Raw genomic sequence first — 20,329 nt, 5'->3', positions numbered from 1 at the left:
ACATCTTTTTACGTGTCTTCTCTTCCTTTCCTTCCCGCTTTCTTCTGACACCATGTAGCGTTAATGTGACTCGGACACCGCAGTATTAAACACACACGTTTATTCACCAGACTTCCATTTTACAAAACCCGCGTTCTGATGTCATACGCACTCTGACCTACGAATACTCAAATAATACATTACACCCGTGACCACGTGGGTTTCCTCCCGATGCTCGGGTGTTCTTCCACATTCAAAAATACCAGTCCATAGGTTAATTGCCCTGTTATCCACTTTGGTGTCAAGAATAGGAAGGCAATTATCTGAATGGTGCCAAGTTAGGAAAAGGGGAAGTATAATGAGATCTAGGTGTCCTTGTTCATCAGTCACTGAAAGTAAGCATGCAGCTACAGCAGGCAGTGAAGAAAGCTAATGGCATGTTGGCCTTCATAACAAAGGGAGTTCAGTATAGCAGCAAAGAGGTCCTTCTGCAGTTGTACAGGGCCCTGGTGAGACCACACCTGGGATATCGTGTTCAGTTTTGGTCTCCAAATTTGAGGAAGGGCATTCTTGCTATTGAGGGAGTGCAGCGTAGGTTCACGAGGTTGATTCCTGGGATGGCAGGACTGTCATATGTTGAAAGATTGGAGCGACTGGGCTTGTATACACCGGAATTTAGAAGGATGAGAGGGGATGAGATTGAAACATATAAGATTATTAAGGAATTGGACATGCTAGAGGCAGGAAACATGTTCCCGTTGTTGTGGGAGTCCAGAACCAGAGGCCACAGTTTAAGAATAAGGGGTAGGCCATTTAGAACAGAGTTCAGGAAAAACTTTTTCACCCAGAGAGTTGTGGATCTATGGAATGCTCTGCCTCAGAAGGTAGTGGAGACCAATTCTCTGGATGCTTTCAAGAAAGAGTTAGATAGAGCTCTTAAAGATAGTGGAGTCAAGGGATATGGGGAGAAGGCAGGAATGGGGTACTGATTGTGGATGATCAGCCATGATCACATTGAATGGTGGTGCTGGCTCAAAGGGCCGAAGGGCCTACTCCTGCACCTATTGTCTATTGATTAGGCCAAGGTGGCTTGATGGGTGGCATGGCTCATTGGGCTGGAAGGATTTGTTCCTCCATGTATCTCTAAATAAATAAAATCATTAATTTAAGTGAATTACTTACTGCCCATTACGCCTCTGGTGTTTGGGGCAGCAATGAAGGTCCTCCATCCCTGTCTGTATAGAAGAATCCTTCATTGCTGTTTCCATAGCAATTGTTTTTAGACCGGTCAGGGTTGTTAGCCCTCAGCTAAATCCCCCGGACCTGGAGGACCAGTGGACCACTCTTAGTTAGGCCTCTACTCTTTGACTTGTTTGACATGGGTGACCTCACCAAGAGCCAAAGCACAAGTCCTTGACTCCAACCAACATAGCTCTCTGGATCACCGGGGCACGCAAACCTCCAAATCCTACGACAAGATCGGTGTCCTCTTGGAGGGAAGGAGGGGAACCATCTTGCGTCTAGAATGCACACAAAATGCTTGAGGAACTCAACGGGTCAGGCAGCATCTCTGGTGGAACGTTTGGGCGGAGATACTTTGTCAGGGCTTGAAAGGAAGAGAAGAGGCAGCTCTTCATACGAGCACACCAACTTGTGGGAAGAGAATGCAAGTCATGACTCAAAGTGTGATGGTTATTTTACTTTAGCAGGATGCCGCAGAATTTCTTTGTTGAGTCGGGTTTCTCTTGCAGCAGGTTACAGCCAGAGAAGTTCAGAGAACACACAAATCCAAAGGGACAGCGACAAGCTATTTCCAACATCATCCAGACAAATAAAAAAAAATAACCACACAACTCCAGCAGGGGTTACGGTGTCCATCTGCCAGTTGTGATAGTGTTGAGGAGTAAATTCAAAAGAAACAGTTAACTATTCCCTCACATCTTTAATATGTATGTATACTCTGAAACAACCAGCAGCTCGATGCTTTGTATAGTCACTGCAGACAGTTAAGGACATAAACAGTCCACAGTTAGTTCAATATAAATGCTAAGCGAAGCAATTTCCTGATACAAAGCTACTATGAAAAGCACAGAACATACAGTTAGATTTTAACAGCACTTTACTTTTATTCATTGGACAGCATTGACGCTGTACAATAAATTCCAGATTCTGAAATACCGTCGAGAGCACTCTAACCAGTTGATGAATCAACGTTTGGTACAGAGGAGCCACAGCATAGGATCAGGAAAAGACCATAAGATAACGGAGCAGAATTAGGCCATTTGACTGATCCAATTTTCCTCTCACCCCAATCTCCTTTCTCCCCCCTCTCCCCAGTATCCCTTTGTGCCCTGACTAAGCAAGAATCTACTTTGTATCACCCTCTGCCTTAAATAATGACTTGGACACCACAGCTGCCTTTGGCAAAAAATCCCACAAATTCACCAGTCTCTGGCTAAAGAAATCCCTCCTCATCTTCGTTCATAAAGGACACCCCTCCATTCTGAGGTTGTGTATCCTGGTCTTAGACTCTCCGACCATAGGAAGCATCCTCACTACATGCACTCTATCAAGGCCTTTTATCATTCGATAGGTTTCAATGAGGTCACCGCTCATTTTTCTAAACTCCAGTGAATTCAGGCCCACAGCCATCAAACACTCTTCATACGATAAGCCATTCAATCCTAAAATCATTTTTGTGAACCTTCTTTGAACCCTCTCCAGTTTCAGCACATCCCTTTGAAGATAAGGCGCCCAAAACTGCTCACAATACTCCAAGTGAGACCTCACCAATGCTTTAAAAAGTCTCACCATTAGATCCTTGCTTTTATATTCCAGTCATCTTGAACTAACATTATATATGCCTTTGCACCTCAGTTTTTCATATTTTATTTTATCTCCATTTAGGAAAGAGTCTACCCTTTCATTTCTTCTACCAAAGTGCATGACCATACACTTCCCAACACTGCATCCCATCTGCCATTTCTTTGCCCATTCTCCTAATCTAAGTCTTTCTATAGCTTCTCTACTTCCTCAAAACAACCTGCCCCTCCACCTACCTTCATAATCATCTGCAAACATTTCATGAAAGCCATCAATTCAATCATCCAAATCAGACATAACATAAAAAGAATCACTCCCAACACAGACCCCTGTGGAACACCACCAGTCACCACAGCCAGGCAGAAGGGCTCCCTTTATTCCCAATCTTTGCCTCCTACCAATCAGCCACTGCTTTATCCATACTAGAATCGTTCCTGTAATACCACAGGCTTATAGCTTGTTAAGCAGCCTCATGTGTGGCACCTTATCAAAGACCTTCTGAAAATCCAAGTACACAACATCAACCAATTCTCCTTTGTCTATCCTGCTTGCTATTTCTTCAAAGGATTCCAACAGATTTATCACGCAAGCTTTTCCCTTGAGGAAGCCATGCTGACTTTGGCCTATTTTATCATGCGTCTCCAAGTACTTGTGACCTCACCCTTAATAATCGACTCCAATATCTTCCCAACCACTGAGGTCAGACTAACCGGCCTATAGTTTCCTTTCTTCTGTCTCTCTCCCTTTTTGAAGAGTGGAGTGACATTAACAATTTTCCAGTCTTCCAGAACCATTCCAGAATGGAGTGATTTTTGAAAGATCATTACTAATGCCTCCAGAATCTCTTCAGTCACCTTTTTCAGAACTCTGGGAGGTACACCATCTGGTCCAGGTGACCTATCTACCTTCAGACCTTTCAGTTTCCTAAGAACCTTCTCTCTAGTTATAGTAACTTCACACACTTCATAACCCCCAACACCTGGAGCTTCCACCATACTGCTGGTGTCTTCTACCATAAAGACTGATGCAAAATACTTATTCAATTTGTCTAGCATTTCATTGTCCCCTACTGCTAAATCTCCAGCATAATTGTCCAGCAGTCCAATATGCACTCTTGCCTCTCTTTTACACTATGTATCTGAAGAAACCTTTAGTACCTCTTTAATATTATTGGCTAGCTTATTTTCAGATTCCATCTTTACCTTCTTAATGACTTTTTATGTTGTCTTCTGTTGGTTTTTAAAAGTTCCTTTAACTTCCCAGTAATTTTTGCCCTCTCTGGCTTTTATGTTGGCTTTGACATCTCTTGATAGCCACAGTTGTGTCATTTTTTTTTTTAAAGAATACCTCTTCCTCTTTGGGGTGTATACAGCCTGTGCCTTCCAAATTGTTTTTAGAAATTCCAGCCATTGCTGCTCTGCCATCATCCCTGTCAGTGTTCTTTTCCAAACAATTCTGGCCAACAACTCTCTCATGCCCCTGTAATTCCTTTTTACTCCACTGCAATACTGATACATCTGATTTTAGCTTTAGCAAAGGTTACAGGTAGGTTGCAAATTCAACCAGCTCCATCATGGGCACTAGCTTCCCAGCATAAAGGAACACTTTCAAAAGGTGATGCCTCAAAAGGGCAGCATCTATCATTAAGGACCCCCACCACTTAGGTCATGCCCTCTTCTCATTACTACCATTAGAGAGGGTGGTACAGGAGCCTGAAGACACACACTCAATGATTTAGGAACAGCTTCTTCCCCTCCATCAGCCGATTTCTGAATGAACGTTGAACCAATGAACACTACCTCACTACTTATATAATTTTTAAATATATTTATAGTATATTTTATGTATTGCACTGTATTTCTGCTTCAAAACAGCAAATTTCACGACATATGTCTGTGATAATAAACCTGATTATTAAATTGCCATTAGATCAAGTTCTTTGACTTTTTTAAAATTACAATTTCTTTGTCAATCTCTAAACAATTTGCCTCTGATAATTAAACAGTATCTCTATCATTTCCTGTAATATTTTACTTCATTTCCAGATAATATCAACACATTTTCAGGTGTGAATTGTGATTTTAAACTTTGTGATATGTCAGTTCGTTCTGTTAGTATCAACTTTTGTACAACTCTTGCTCCTGTGACTAATCCCTGCTTTCAGTTCAAAATCAGGGATAGTCTCATTGACATGCAGTATGTTGGGAGATTTGTTGTTTCGTGGCAGCAGTGCAGTACAAGAAGTTTTTAAAAATTACCACAAGTTACAATAAAAAGTATCAATAGTGCAAATTTTGAGAATTTTCAATTGTTAGATAGTGCTCATGGACCATTCAGAAATCTGACAGCGGAGGGGAAGAAGCTGTTGCTAAAACACTGGGTGTGTGTTTTCAGGCTCCTATACAGGTGTTCCCCCCCCCCCCCCACAAAGGTAGAGCATTCCTATGAAACCTTTCTTAAGCCGAAATGGTGTAAAGCGAAGAACAATTAACTTATATGGGAAAATTTTGTGTAAAAGTGAAAATCCTCTTTGTAATGCGAAAACAGGTTACTAATGTAGGTCTTTTGTAAAAGTGAAGTGACGTAAAGTGATCATTCGCAAAGCGGGGACACCTGTACCTCTTCTCTATGGTTGTAATGAGAAGAGGGCATGACCTGAATGGTGAGGGTCTTTAATGATGATTGCTAAAGAAAGTAGGATGTCCTCAATGGTGGGGAAACTTGCACCCATAATGGAGTTGCATAACAACCTCTCTCAAACCATCCTTTTTCCAAATTCCCATTCAATCCACCCATTCCTCCTGGCACCCCTCCCATTAACACAAATTCCCAGACACAAAGATGTGCTGACTATGCCTGCTCCTCAAATTGCAGGCATTAAAGACTGAACTTGTGTAGCCAACAGACCTCCCTTGTAATAAAGAGTCACAGATGCTATCACAAGGAAGGCATGCCGGTATCTTTACTTTCTTGGAAGGCTAAGGAGGTTTGGCAGCTCATTCAACATAGATACCACCCTTTGTGTAAAAAAGAGTCAAAGTTTAGTTATTATCAAACTGTGTATACTATATACAAACTTGAGATTCCCCTTTTTCTTACAGTCAGGCACGTTAGTGTAGTGGTTAGCACAACGCTTTCCAGTGTAAGCAACCCAGGTTCAATTCCCACCACTGCCTGTAAGGAAACTGTATGTTCTCTCCATGATCGTGTGGGTTTCCTCCCACAGTCCAAAGACTTACAGGTCGGTACTGTAATTGGTCATTGCAAATTGTCCTGGGATTAGGCTAGGAATAAATTGGGGTATTGTTGGGCATGTGGCTCAAAAGGTCAGAGTGGCCTATTCCGCGCTTTATCTCAATGAACATTACTATGGAACCCATTAAAAAAAGAACATTTAATGTAACCCATTAAAAAAAGACTATCATACACCCAATGGGCAAAAAAAAGAACATGCGAACTAAAGTTCACAAAAGTGAGACTGCAGCTATGAATGCTCATCACTGCAGCCAATCCAGGATCCAAGCAGTTGCCGGCTTCAGCCCCAATTCAGTGCAGAAACGAGTAAGCCTCACGGAGCAGCGAGCTGAACACTGGCCCATCCCTGGTCTCTAGCCCCAACAACCTAACCTTTTCAATGAGGCCCTGCACTTAAAACAGCCAAACATCAGCACGTTCTTCACTCCTGAACCCGGACCTCGCTGCCCAACTCAGCAACAAGTCTCGCTCCAGCTCGGGTCCCTCCGCTTCAGTTCAGCTCCAAGTCCGTTCTGGCAATGGCCAAACAGCAGCTGCTCCTTGCTCTCGAGCATGGGCCCCACTACCTCAATTCTACAACTGTACTGCACCTCTGAGACTCCAGTTTGCCAAACTCCCCAGAACACCACAAAAAACGGCAGGTCATACAAGCAGTTCAAAAGCACAACTCTGAACGGGACTTCACAGGCTACTGATTACAGTGACTATCAACGTGAGTTAGTTGATTTGGCTGCTGCCGGTAAAATATCACTGTGTCTCACCAGCACCGTCTTAAGTTGTCCCTCAATTCCCATTACATCTTTGTCTTCTCACTTTAAAACCATGCCCTCTCGTTCTTAAATCTCCAACCCTGGGGAAAAAGCCTGAGAGCATTCACCCTGTCGACGCCCCTCATGATTTCATATACCTCTACAAAATCACCTCTTGGTCTCCAAGCACTGAGGAACAAAGTCCTAGCCTATTCAACCTTGTCCTGTAACTTGGTCCCTCAAGTCCTTTCTGCAGTATCTCCAACCTAATAAAAACTTTCCTATAGCAGGGCGTCTAAAACTAAACACAGTATTTCACGTGCAGCCTCAGCAGTGTCCTGTACAACCACTCCTTGACAACCCCCTCCTCCAATTTTTATACTCAATGCCCTGACTGATGTTTACAGCCCTGTCTATGGGGCTGAGGGATCATAAATCTGCCATGATGTAATGGCAGACTTGGTAGGCTGAATGGCCAGATTCTGTTCTGTCTTATGATGAAGGCCAGCATACCAATGGTCATCTTCACCACTCTGTCTAGGTGTGACTCGACTCTCAGTGAACCATACACGAGTTCTAAGGTTCCTCTATCGCACAACATTCCCCATGCTCTTCACTGTGAAAGCCCAAACTGGGATTAATTTTCCAAAAACAATGCAACACCTCAGAATATGCCCTCCTGGCCCTTCGAGCCACACCACCCAGCAATCTCCCTAAACTAATCACAAGACAATTTTCAATGACCGATTAACCTACTAACCAGTACGCCTTTGGACTGTAGGAGGAAACTGCAACACCTGGAGGAAACCCACGCGGTCACAGGGAGAACATACAAACTCCTTATGTATGTCACCATAGAGAACCCTGAGATTAATTTTCTTGCTGACATACTCAATAAACGTAAAGTATAATAATAACCATAACAGAATCAATGAAAGACCATATTAACTTGGCATTCAACCAGTGTATGACAGACAATAAACTGTGCAAATACCAAAAGAAAGAAATAATAACAATAAATAACTAGAACATGAGATGAAGAGTCTATAGTTTGTGGGAACATTTCAATGATGGGGCAAGTGAAGCTATCACCTTTGGTTCAAGAGCCTGATGGTTGAGGGGCAATCTTTCAGGCAATACATCAAAGTACAGCACTATTATGTCACAGAAACATCAGTTATACTCGCAGCTAGAATGTGGGGACTGATCTCTGCCAATGCTGAGACCAGAAATATTAACAATCAATGCCTCTGGCTTTCATAAAGTGTCTAAGTTTACTGAAGATACTGAACTAGGTGGGAAAGAGAACTGTACAAAGGAGCTAAAATGCCTTTTAAGATTTACAAACAATTTAGAAGAAGTGGGAAAGAAGTTGTCACATTGAATGAAATGTAGAGAATCATCAGGTTATGAAAGATGATTCCGAGGGCAGTTAAAAGGGTAATTGCTTTCAGGACGTTTCCCTTGGTTGACGAGTTTTGAAATCGAACTCAGAGACTCAAGATAAAGGGTCAATCACTTATGACTACAAAAAGAAATTTCTCTTAGGAGGCCTATGGATCTCTGGAGTTCTTCATCTCAAAGAGCAGTGGATGGGGAGTCACTGCATATATTAAAGCACAAGACAGTTACATTTTTTTGCACTGCAGGGGAAAATCAAGCATTATGACAGTAGAGTTAAAACTAAACCAATGCACAGAAAATGCTGGACAAAATCAGCAAGTCAGGCAGCATAAACTGAGGGGAATAAACAGGTGTTGTTTCAGACAGAGGTGCTTCATCTGGAAACAATCATTCTCTTAAATATTCACTTCTCTGTTAACTTTTTGTGATTCATACACAAGAATACCTGGCTTCCTCTGCATTTCTCCCATTTACTGTACCCATATACAACCGAGATTCATTTTGTTGTGGGCATGGTCAATAGATCCATAGAATGATAGCCATAACAGAATCTATGACAGACCACACCAACTTGGAAATTCAACCAGAGTACAAAAAATAACAAATTGTGCAAATACAAAATGAAAGAAATATTAATAATAAATAAACAAACAATAAATATCATGAACATGAGGTGAAGAGCCAATGAAAATGAGTCCATGGTTTGTGGGAACATTTCAATGATGTGATGAGTGAAGTTATTCCCTCTGGTTCAACAGCTTGAAAGCTGAAGGGCTCTAACTGTTCTTGAACCTGGTGATATGAGCCGCAAAGCTCCTGTACCTTCTTCCTGATGGCAGTAGCAAAAAGAAAGCACATCTTGGAAGGGACGAAATTCCCCAAAAATGGATCCTGCTTTCCTAGAACAGAGTTTCATGTAGCTTACCAGCAAGAAACATTGATAGGTCACTTGGCAGTTAGTTTAAAGTAAAAGTACATATATGTCACTCTGAGATTCATTTTCATGCAGGCATTTACAGGAAAATTAAGAAATACAATTGAATTTATGAAAAGATTTATGAAAAATAAAGACTGACAAACAGCAACATTCAAAAGAACATGAACTGTGCAAATAAAACAAAGAGTAATACTGAGAACACAAGTGGTAGAGTCATTGAAAGTGAGTTTGTAGGTTGTGGTATCAGTTCAGTGTTGAGGCAAGTGAAGTTGTTCACGAACCTGATGGTTGTAGGGTAATAACTGTTCCTGAACCTGGTGGTGTGGGACCTCAGGGTCCTGTACCTCCTGCCCTATCATTCCCCACTTTGTGTTGTTTTCCAATTGCAGAACTCAGTAAATCCAATATCACTATAGTTAACTTCCTTCAATACCATTTGACACAGGCTATCCCTGCCTTTAGTCTCACGGGTTTTTCTAAGACCTTGTAAAACTCTCAGTTACGAAGGACAAGTTCTTCCATGCTACTTGGAACTCACCCAACTTGTAACTATCAATTGGATCCTCTCATACTTCTCAATGCTGTAAGAGTATAAGCCAACCTTAATCTCTTTTCATACACTGACATCCTCAGCTCTGGAATTAATTTAGTGAATCTACATCGTGCAGACTCTAAGGGACCATAACCTCCTTCAGTGAAGAAAACTGCATATAGAAACTCTTAATGAAATCTGACCTGTACAGATGTACAAAACTTCCTCAATTTTGCAACAAAGGGTACAATACTATTTGCCTTCCTCATTCCCCGCTGCTCTTGCATGTTTAAAATTAGAATCAGACTTATTATCACTGACATGTCATTAAATTTGTTGTTTTATGGGAGAAATACATTGCAATTCATAAATTATACTATAAACTACAATAAGAAATAGATATATTTTAAAAAGTCCAGCAAAAGGAGAGCAAAAATAGCAAGGTAGTATTCATGGACAATTCAGAATGTGATGGTGGAGGGGAAGAAGCTGTTTCTAAAATGTTAAGTGTTTGTCTTCAGGCTCCTGTACTTCCTCCCTGATGATAGTAATGAAAAAAGGGCATGTTCCAGAAAATGGGATTTTTTTAATGCCGAATGCCAACTGATTGAAGCGTTGCCTTTTGAAGATTCTACTTATTGGAGAGACAGCATGACCCTCTGGCCTTTCAAGCTGAGCAGCCCAGCAATCCCTAGATTTAAATCATGGGAGAATTTACAATGACCAATTAACCTACCAACCAGTACGCCTTTGGACAGTGGGAGGAAACCAGAGCATCAGGAGGAAGCCCACAAGGTCACCGGGAGAGCGTACAAACTCCTTACAGGCAGCGGCGGGAATTAAACCCGGGTCACTGTTTCTGTAAAGCATTGTGATAACCACTATACTATCGTGCTTCCCCACATCCTTGATGATGAGGAGGCTAGGGCCCATGATGGAGCTGGCTAAGTTTACAAACCTCTGCAGTTCCACTTTTTACTTTGCAGCTCTTGCAATGTTGTACCCAGACCTTCTAAGCACCAACCTCTATCAAGGATATTGGCTAATTACACTTGCTTCAAAATTTACTAGTTCCTCATCAACTTAGTATTATTCTGGTCTTTATCTTCCTGATAAATTCAATAATCTCCCAGTTACCAACTTAATGATTTAAAAATTAAATCCTTGTATTTCATCTACCATTTTCTCTTCCACCCAACTCACTAAGTGGGCATCATTTGTTTTTGCACAGAAGCTGCTTTCAGAGATCTTCAGTTAATATTATTTGGTTCCATGCTCAAATACACCGTACTGTTTCCCCCAACACAATTTTTGTGGGAACTCAGCGGGCTTTTCTCCACTTGGAGACGAAAACTCAACCCAATAAAAATTCACCATTCATTCTGAAAGAGTTTGTTATCTTTGGCCTGGTGCTGTTTCAGAAGTTCCATCACAACATGGTATGTCACCAAAGTTTCTACAGACGTACCGTTAAGAGCATTCTGACTGGATGCATCATCATCTGGTATGGAGGGGGACCAATACACAGAATCAGAACAAGCTGCACACGGTTGAAATCTCAGCCAGCTCCATTATGGGCCACTGTCGTTGTAACTTACAGTTTTTTAAAATATAACGTATTACACAGTACTGCTGCCCCAAAACAACAAATTTCACGGCACTTGCCAGTGATACTAAACTTGATTTTGACTAAACCAACTGTTTCCACGAGCACTGCACACACCACCCAACTAATTCCAAAGCAGGTAAAACTTAAAATGCAAAAAATAAATAAAAAAACACTTGCAATTTTCTTTCTCTTGGATTTTTGCTTTGCAGCGGAATTTTCAATACCTGGGAGACTCCAAGATGATCCTGAGAGTTGGCAACTCGGATGTGCGAAGTCGGGTGAGCTTCATATGCAGACTCAGCCTCTCATCTGAAGGGCGCGAAGATCAGATTTAAAATAAAACAGTAAACTTGCAGATGGTGGCTGTTTGCACCTGCCTATTAAACAGCAGTACACAGATGAGTAAAGCGTCAGTTCATTATCCGGTGTTTGAAATCCCAGCTGATCTGGAACATCACAAATATCACAACGTTGCATGCATCTCCTTAATCATCTTCTTTAAAAAAAAACAAATCAGAGCCCCCTCACCTAAAACCTGTTAGGTCAGGACAAACAGTCACACAGACACATTAGGGGAGAAGAGTTGAAACTCAAAAATTAATTTTAAGGGAGGACCAAGTCAGAATGAAACTAGCATTTCACAAATGGTTCTAACACACGATATTATCAAACACAATTATTCAATGCTGCCTGGTGATTTAAAGATTAGAATCATAGAAAAACACAGCACAGAAACAGGCCCTTCAGCCCATCTGATCTGCATCAATAATTTAATATTTTTTAACTGAATAGCCCAAAGTGGTTTGCAATTTGCAACCATTCAGGCAAAGTTTCAACCAAAAATATTGATGATTATCTCCACAGATGCTGCTTGATCCCAGAGTTCCTCCAGTAAATTGTTAGTTCAGATTTTAGTACCTGTAATCTCTTGGGCCTGCAAGCAATCAGGTTCTAAGAACATCATGTTATGCGCACAAAATGCCGGAAGAACTCAGCAGATTTAGATGACTAAATTTACTATGAACTTTGAAACTTCAACAATTTTTCGCCTCCATATCTGCTGTCTGATTTGTTGAGCTCCTCCAGCATATTGTGTGTGTTGCATCGCAAGGCTGTGTGCTTACCTGCTCTACACACTTTACACCTAGGACTATGTGGCTCAGCACAACTCCAATGTAACATTCAGGTTTGCTGACGACACCACTGCCGTAAGCTGAATCAATTAAGAACCTGGCTGAGTGGTGCCATAACAACAACCTCTTACTCAACGTCAGCAAGACCAAGGAGCTGGTTATTGACTTCAGGAGGAGGAAACCAGAAGTCCATGAGCCAATACTCACTGGAGGATCAGAGGTGGAGAGGGCCGGCAACTTTAAATTTCTGTTTCTATTTTGGAAGATCTGTCCTGAGCCCAGCACGCAGGTGCAATTACAAAGAAAGCGCGGCAGAGCCTCTACCTTCCTTAGAAGTTTGCACAGACTTGACATGATATCTAAACTTCTATAGAAGAGTAAACACTGCAGATGCTGTGGTCAAATCAACACGTAAGCACACCTTTCCCTCTCTACCCCGCTGCTTTTCGCAGGGATCGTTCCCTCCGCAACTGCCTGGTCCACACGTCCCTCAGAGATCTCCCACCTGGTACTTATCCCTGCAAGCATAAGTGCTGCACCTGTCCCTACACCTCCTCTCCTACCACCATTCAGGGCCACAAACAGTCCTTCCAGATGAGGCAACACTTCACTGGTGAGTCTGTTGGGGTAATCTATTGCATCCGGTGCTCCTGGTGCGGCCTCCACTACATCGGCAAGACCCGACACAGATAGGGGGACTGCTTTGTCAAGCACCTCCGCTCCGTCCGCCACAACAGACAGGATCTCCTGGTTGCCACCGACTTCAACTCTGCTTCACATTCCCATTCGGATATGTCCATACATGGCCTCCTCTACTGCCATGATGAGGCCAAACTCAGGTTGGAGGAGCAACACCTCATAAACCATCTGGGTAGTCTCCAGCTCCTCATCAAATTCTCCAACTTCCAGTAATTCCCTCCCTCTGCCTTCCACCATCCCATTTTCACTCTGCCTCCTCTTCTAGATGCCTATCACCTCTCTCATGATTCTGCCTTCTACTACCCATAGTGCTTTCCCCCTTACATTCCTTCTTCACCTCTCCGGCCTATCCCTTTTCCCTGCTTCCCCTCCCCCACCCCTTGATCTTTCCTCTGATTGGTTTTTCACCTGGCACCTTCCACCCTCCCCCCGCCTTCTTTATAGGGCTCCTGCCCCCTCCTTATTCAGCCCTGACAAAGGGTCTCGGCCCAAAACATTGACTGCTCATTTCAACGGATGCTGCCCGACCTGCTGAGTTCATCCAGCTTTTGTACGTGTTCTATAGAAGAGCAGTGGGGAGTACGCTGACTAGCGACTTCACCTAGCATGCTCACAATTGGAATGTTGGAACCAGAAGATGGCGACACTTGTAACCTGCCCTCTGCACATCCTCGTGACCAACTGTGTTGGTTATTGACAGAAAATGACGTATTTCATTGCATGTTTTGGTATACTTTTGACAAATAACCTTAATCTTTATTTTGCAACAGTCTTCACTGTGGAAGACACTAACAGTATGCCAGAAATTCAAGGCTGTTGGTGGGGGGAGGGGGTATTTAGAAATGAGTACTTGGGAAGCTGAAAGGTCTGAAGGTAGATAAGTCAACTGGACCAGACAGACTACATCACAGGGTTCTGAAAGAGGCCATTGAAGAGGTTGTGAAAGCATTAGTAATGATCTTTCAAGAAAGCACTGGATGCTGGTTCCAGAGGACTAGAAAACTGCAAATGTCACTCCACTCTAAGAAGGGAGGGAGGAAGAAGAAAGGAAATTATAGGCCAGTTAGCCTTGGAAAGGTGTTGGAGTCCAGCATTAAAGATGAGGTTTCGGTGATACTTCAAGACGCAAGATAAATAGACCAAAGTCAGCATGGTTTCCTCAATCTTGCCTGACAAATCTGTTGGAATTCTTTGAAAGAATAACACAAAGGAGAGTTCATGAATGTTGTTCACTTGGATTTTCAGAAGCCTTTTAAGAAGATGCCACATACCTTGCTAACAAGAGCCCACGGTATTACTGGAAAGATACTAGCCTGGATAAAAGATCGGTGAACTAGCGGGAGGCCCATTCTGATTGGCTACCAGTGACAAGTAGTGTTCCGCAGGCATCGGTATTGGGACCATTTCTTTTTACAACGTATGTCAATGATTTGGAACTGGCCAAGTCTGGGGCCAAGTTTGCATACAATACCAAGGTAGCTGGAGAGGTGGGTAATGTTGAGGAAAATGGAGTCTGCAGAAGAACTTAAACAGATTGGGAGAATGGGCAAAAAAGTGCCAGATGGAATACAGTTTTGGGAAGTGTATCGTCATGTATTTTGATAGAAGGAATAAAGACATTTATTTTCTAAATGGAGAGAAAATTCAAAAATCTGACGAGACTTGGGAGTTCTCAGGCACGATTCCCTGAAGGTTAACTTGCAGGTTGAGTCAGTGGAAAGGAAGTCACTGGAGAGGGTCCAGGAGGTTCAAGAGAATCATCCTGGGAATGAATGGGTTAACATGAGCAGAATATGACGACCTCTGGGCCTGTACTCACTGGAGTTTAGAAGAATGAGGGTGATCTCATTGAAACCTATCGGATACTGAAAGACCTTGATAGAGTGGATGTGGAGAGTCTAGGACCAGAGGGCACAGCCTCAGAAAAGGGGGACGTCCCTTTATTACAGAGATGAGGAATTTCTTTAGCACGCGAGAGGGGAATCTGTGCAATTCATTGCCACGGATCACTGTGGAGGCCAAATCATTAGGTTTACAGTATTTAAAGCAGAGATTGATAAGTTCTTGATTAGTAAGGGCGTTAAGGTTACAGGCAGAAGGCAGGAGATTGGGGTTGAGAGAGAAATTAAATCAGCCATGATGGAATGGCACAGTAAGTGGCCTAATTCTACTCTCTTATTATGTTAGGCTGCAGCGTTTCACCACCCCAACATAACAGTTTGCAAGCTTTAAAGATAACGCCATGCATCTCAACAACAGCAAAACAAAATCTCAGGTATTCAAGTAATGGCAAATCTTACAAAAGCGTTAGAAAGAGATCAGATACTTCTCACACAAGCAGGACCCCTTGTTCCCCAGCTATAGTTCTTAGCAAAAACAAGACACAAGCAGGATCCCTTGTTCCCCAGCTATAGTTCTTAGCAAAAACAAGACAAAAACTAAAGTTAATTAATTAAATTTCTGATTGTCTTCTTGCATTAAACCTCGAAATAAACACCACCCACAAGTTCCTTCGATCCCTCTCTCTTTTATAAAAGGCCTGGATCAAATTCCGCTGATGTGGGAAACACTACTTAAAAACAAAGGTACATTTTTCAAGAAATGAAAAGTTTGGAAGCGCCTATTTTAAGTTGTGCAATGCTGGAGGAACTCTGAGCAGAGTCCTGGAGGGTCTGGGGTCGAAACATCGACTGTTTATTCATTTCTCCAGATGCTGCCTGGCCTGCTGAGCTCCTCCAACGTGTTGTGTGGGTGTTGCTCCGGATTTCCAGCGTCCCGTGTTTACACTTTAGGCCGTGTCAGTTGCTATTACAAACGGTGCGGTGAGTTTGTGCTCTGACCACCCACAGGTACTCACGGCGCCCGGCTACGGCTGCATCGCATCTCTGGTTTGCTGCACGCCGCTGCTTTGTTGTCCTTCCGCCCAGGCGCGCTTACAAACGTCGCGGAAACGTGCGCCGTGACGCAACGCGTTTCTGACAACGCTCGCGCTGTCCGTACGGCCGCCATGTTGGTGAGGTCAGCATCTATTTCCCCCTCTTCCCCCGCCGAATAAATGTACTTCCGCTTCCTCTCCAATCTGTTAAATGTTTGTCTCCTTATTCCTGTGTTGTACATTTAACCATATAACAATTACAGCATGGAAACAGGCCATCTCGGCCCTTCTAGTCCGTGCCAAACGCTTACTCTCACCTAGTCCCACCAACCTGCACTCAGCCCGTAACCCTCCATTCCTTTCCTGTCCATATACCTATCCAATTTTTTTTAAAATGACAAAATCGAACCTGCCTCTACCACTTCTACTGGAAGCTCGTTCCACAAAGCTACCACTCTCTGAGTAAAGAAGTTCCCCCTTGTGTTACCCCTAAACTTTTGCCCCTTAGCTCTCAACTCATGTCCTCTTGTTTGAATCTCCCCTACTCTCAATGGAAAAAGCCTATCCACGTCAACTCTATCTACCCCCTCATAATTTTAAATACCTCTATCAAGTGCCCCCTCAACGTTCTACACTCCAATGAATAAAGACCTAACTTGTTCAACCTTCCTCTGTAACTTAGGTGCTGAAACCCAGGTAACATTCTAGTAAATCTCCTGTACTCTCTCTATTTTGTTGACATCTTTCCTGTAATTCGGTGACCAGAACTGTACACAATACTCCAAATTTGGCCTCACCAATAATTTTAACATTACATCCCAACTCCTATACTCAATGCTCTGATTTATAAAGGCCAGCATACCAAAAGCTTTCTTCACCACCCTATCCACATGAGATTCCACCTTCAGAGAACTATGCACCATTATTCCTAGATCACTCTGTTCTACTGCATTCCTTAATGCCCTACCATTTAGCTGTGATCGTACAGCCCACAGCAAGGAGAGGGGAGTACCTCCAGGGAGTGGAGAGAGGGCTGATTCATGTCAGTGGGCTCACCATTCCCCCCCCGACCCCTCCCTTGCCCCTTCACTCCACAGTTTCAGCAGCCTATGCTCCTCATAGGTCAGTGCCCCCCTCGATAGGCACACCCCACTGCACTGTAGGCTATGAGGGGACACTGATAGGGTGCAGAGCTGGGCTGAGAAGTGGCAGACAGAGTTTAGTGAGGGGGAAAAGCGAAGCGATTCACTCCGCAAGGTCGAACTTTAAGGCAGAGCATCGGGTGAATGGAAGATTCTCAATGGGGATCATATCCTGAAAGCTGCCACACGAGGTAGTTAAGAAGGCGTACGGTGTGTTGGCCTTCATTGAGTTCGAAAGCCGGGAGGTAATGTTGCAGCTCTATAAAACCCTGGCTCGACCACACTGGGATACTGTGTTCAATTCTGGTCGCCTCATTATAGGAAGGATGCGGAAACTTTAGAGAGGGTGCGGAGATTTACCAGGATGCATTAGAGAGAATGTTTTATGAGGAGAGGTTGAACAAGCTAGGGCTACTCTCTTTGGAGTGGAGGAGGATGGGAGGCAACTTGAGAAGGTGATAAGAGTGGACTTATTCCTCAGGGTGGCACTGGCCAATAAGAGACGGTATCATTTTGGAGGCAAGTACAGAGGGGATGTCAGAGGTTTCTACACAGAGTGTTATGTGCGTGGAACACGTTGCCAGGAGTGGGTGGCAGAGGCAGATACTTTAGGGACATTTAAGGGACTCTTTTGTGGATGAAAGGAAAAGTGAGGGCTGTCTGGGAGTGAAACTCCCTCCACACTGTCCCGTCACGCACTCCCGGGGTCAGACACAGAGTGAAATTCCCTCCACATTTGTTGGTGCCGGCCCGGAGCGCGGACAGGTGGGCACCGCCTCGTGCGGCCGGCGGGAAGTACCGTTGGTACCGGCCCGGAGCGCGGTCAGGTGGGCACCGCCTCGTGCGGCCGGCGGGAAGTACCGTTGGTACCGGCCCGGAGCGCGGACAGGTGGGCACCGCCTCGTGCGGCCGGCCGGAGGTGCCGTTGGTACCGGCCCGGAGCGCGGTCAGGTGGGCACCGCCTCGTGCGGCCGGCGGGAAGTGCCGTTGGTACCGGCCCGGAGCGCGGACAGGTGGGCACCGCCTCGTGCGGCCGGCGGGAAGTGCCGTTGGTACCGGCCCGGAGCGCGGTCAGGTGGGCACCGCCTCGTGCGGCCGGCGGGAAGTACCGTTGGTACCGGCCCGGAGCGCGGACAGGTGGGCACCGCCTCTGAACCTGTTTAGCACACCAAATGTTCGTGGGGAACCCGGTGCTAAAATATTCGCAGACGACCTGATTTGGGCTCAGGGTTTCGTAAGTGGCAGAGCAGCTACCTCGCTGCGATCTACTGAAAGTCATCCCTCAAGCCAAACTTTTGTCGGCCGATAGATCCTACAAGGAGGGCGGGCACGTTCGGTCAGTCCCTCTCTCCGGACCGCGACCCCGGCATGGGGAGCTCCGGCCCTCACCTTGTCCTCTCACTGGTGTGTTGCAATGATTTTATATGTTCATAGGAGGAACATATAGCTGTGTGTTTAATATCCAAACGTTACATAAAAATGTTATGTACTTCCTCCAAACCAAGGGTGTAGCCATGGGCACCCGTATGGTTCGCAGTTATGCCTGCCTTTTTGTTGGCTTTGTGGAACAGTCCATGTTCCAAGTCTATACCGGTATCCATCCCCCTCTTTTCCTTCACTACATCGAGGACTGCACTGGCGCTGCCTCCTGCACGCATGCTGAGCTCGTCGACTTCATTAACTTTGCCTCTGACTTTCACCCTGCCCTCAAATTTACCTGGTCCATTTCTGACACCTCCCTCCCCTTTCTTGATCTTTCTGTCTCCATCTCTGGAGACGGCCTATCTACTGATATCTACTACAAGCCTACAGACTCTCACAGCTACCTGGACTATTCCTCTTCCTACCCTGTCTCTTGCAAAAATGCTATCCCCTTCTCACAATTCCTCTGTTTCCGCCGCATCTGCTTTCAGGATGAGGCTTTTCTTTCTAGGACGAAGGAGATGTCTTCCTTTTTTAAACAGAGGGGCTTCCCTTCGTCCACCATCAACTCTGCTCTCAAACGCATCTCTCCCATTTCCCGCACATCTACCCTCACCCCATCCACCCGCCACCCCACTCGGGATAGGGTTCCCCTTGTCCTCACCTACCACCCCACCAGCCTCCAGGTCCTCCGTAACTTCCGCCACCTCCAACGGGATCCCACTACCAAACACATCTTTCCCTCCCCCCCCCCTTCTGCTTTCCACAGGGATCGCTCCCTACGCGACTCCCTTGTCCACTCGTCCCCCCCATCCCTTCCCACCGATCTCCCTCCTGGCACTTATCCTTGTAAGTGGAACAAGTGCTACACCTGCCCTTACACTTCCTCCCTCACCACTATTCAGGGCCCTAGACAGTCCTTCCAGGTGAGGCAACACTTCACCTGTGAGTCGCCTGGTGTGGTATACTGCGTCTGGTGCTCCCGGTGTGGCCTTTTATATATTGGTGAGAGCCGACGCAGACTGGGAGACCGTTTCACTGAACACCTACGTTCTGTCCGCCAGAGAAAGCAGGATCTCCCAGTGGCCACACATTTTAATTCCACGTCCCATTCCCATTCTGATATGTCTATCCATGGCCTCCTCTACTGTCAAAATGAATCCAAACTCAGGTTGGAGGAACAACACCTTATATACCGGCTGGGTAGCCTCCAACCTGATGGCATGAACATTGACTTCTCTAACTTCCGTTAATGCCCCTCCTCCCCTTCTTACCCCATCCCTGACATATTTAGTTATTTGCCTGTTCTCCATCTCCCTCTGGTGCTCCCCTCCCCCTTTCTTTCTCCCGAGGCCTCCCGTCCCATGATCCTTTCCCTTCTCCAGCTCTGTATCACTTTCGCCAATCACCTTTCCAGCTCTTAGCTTCATCCCACTCCCTCCGGTCTTCTCCTATCATTTCGCATTTCCCCCTCCCCCCTCTACTTTCAAATCTCTTACTATCTTTCCTTTCAGTTAGTCCTGATGAAGGGTCTCGGCCTGAAACGTCGACAGTGCTTCTCCCTATGGATGCTGCCTGGCCTGCTGTGTTCCACCAGCATTTTGTGTGTGTTGTTATAAAAATGTTATGATGCTATTGACTTATAAGTGAGTTATAATTGACTTATTACTATATTCATGCAGGGAAAATATTCGCTTTGTGTTTAATATTAAATTCGTTAGATAAACCCTTTTAGAAATGAAATTGAGCGTATTAGCCACTTATAAATGA

General features: G+C 44.6%; 1 protein-coding gene across 9 annotated transcripts in view; it reads right to left on the bottom strand.

Annotated features, from left to right (window-relative positions):
* Nucleotides 1-16,115, bottom strand: part of hmces (5-hydroxymethylcytosine binding, ES cell specific) — a 58,467-nt gene extending 42,352 nt beyond the window's left edge. Inside the window, exons 1-2 of one of the 9 annotated variants that reach the window (XM_073072028.1) lie at nt 15,978-16,065; nt 11,513-11,665 (exon numbers count right to left, since the gene is read on the bottom strand). The gene's annotated coding sequence lies outside the window, so the exon portion shown is untranslated. The other 8 variants (XM_073072032.1, XM_073072029.1, XM_073072034.1 and 5 more) reach the window with 8 other exon arrangements.
* Nucleotides 16,116-20,329: the final 4,214 nt, after the last annotated feature.

This window comes from Hemitrygon akajei, chromosome 19 (genome assembly GCF_048418815.1).
Source record: "Hemitrygon akajei chromosome 19, sHemAka1.3, whole genome shotgun sequence".
Classification (NCBI taxonomy): Eukaryota; Metazoa; Chordata; class Chondrichthyes; order Myliobatiformes; family Dasyatidae; genus Hemitrygon; species Hemitrygon akajei.
Note: the sequence above shows the minus strand (reverse complement) of the source record. Positions and strands in the feature narration are given on the sequence as shown.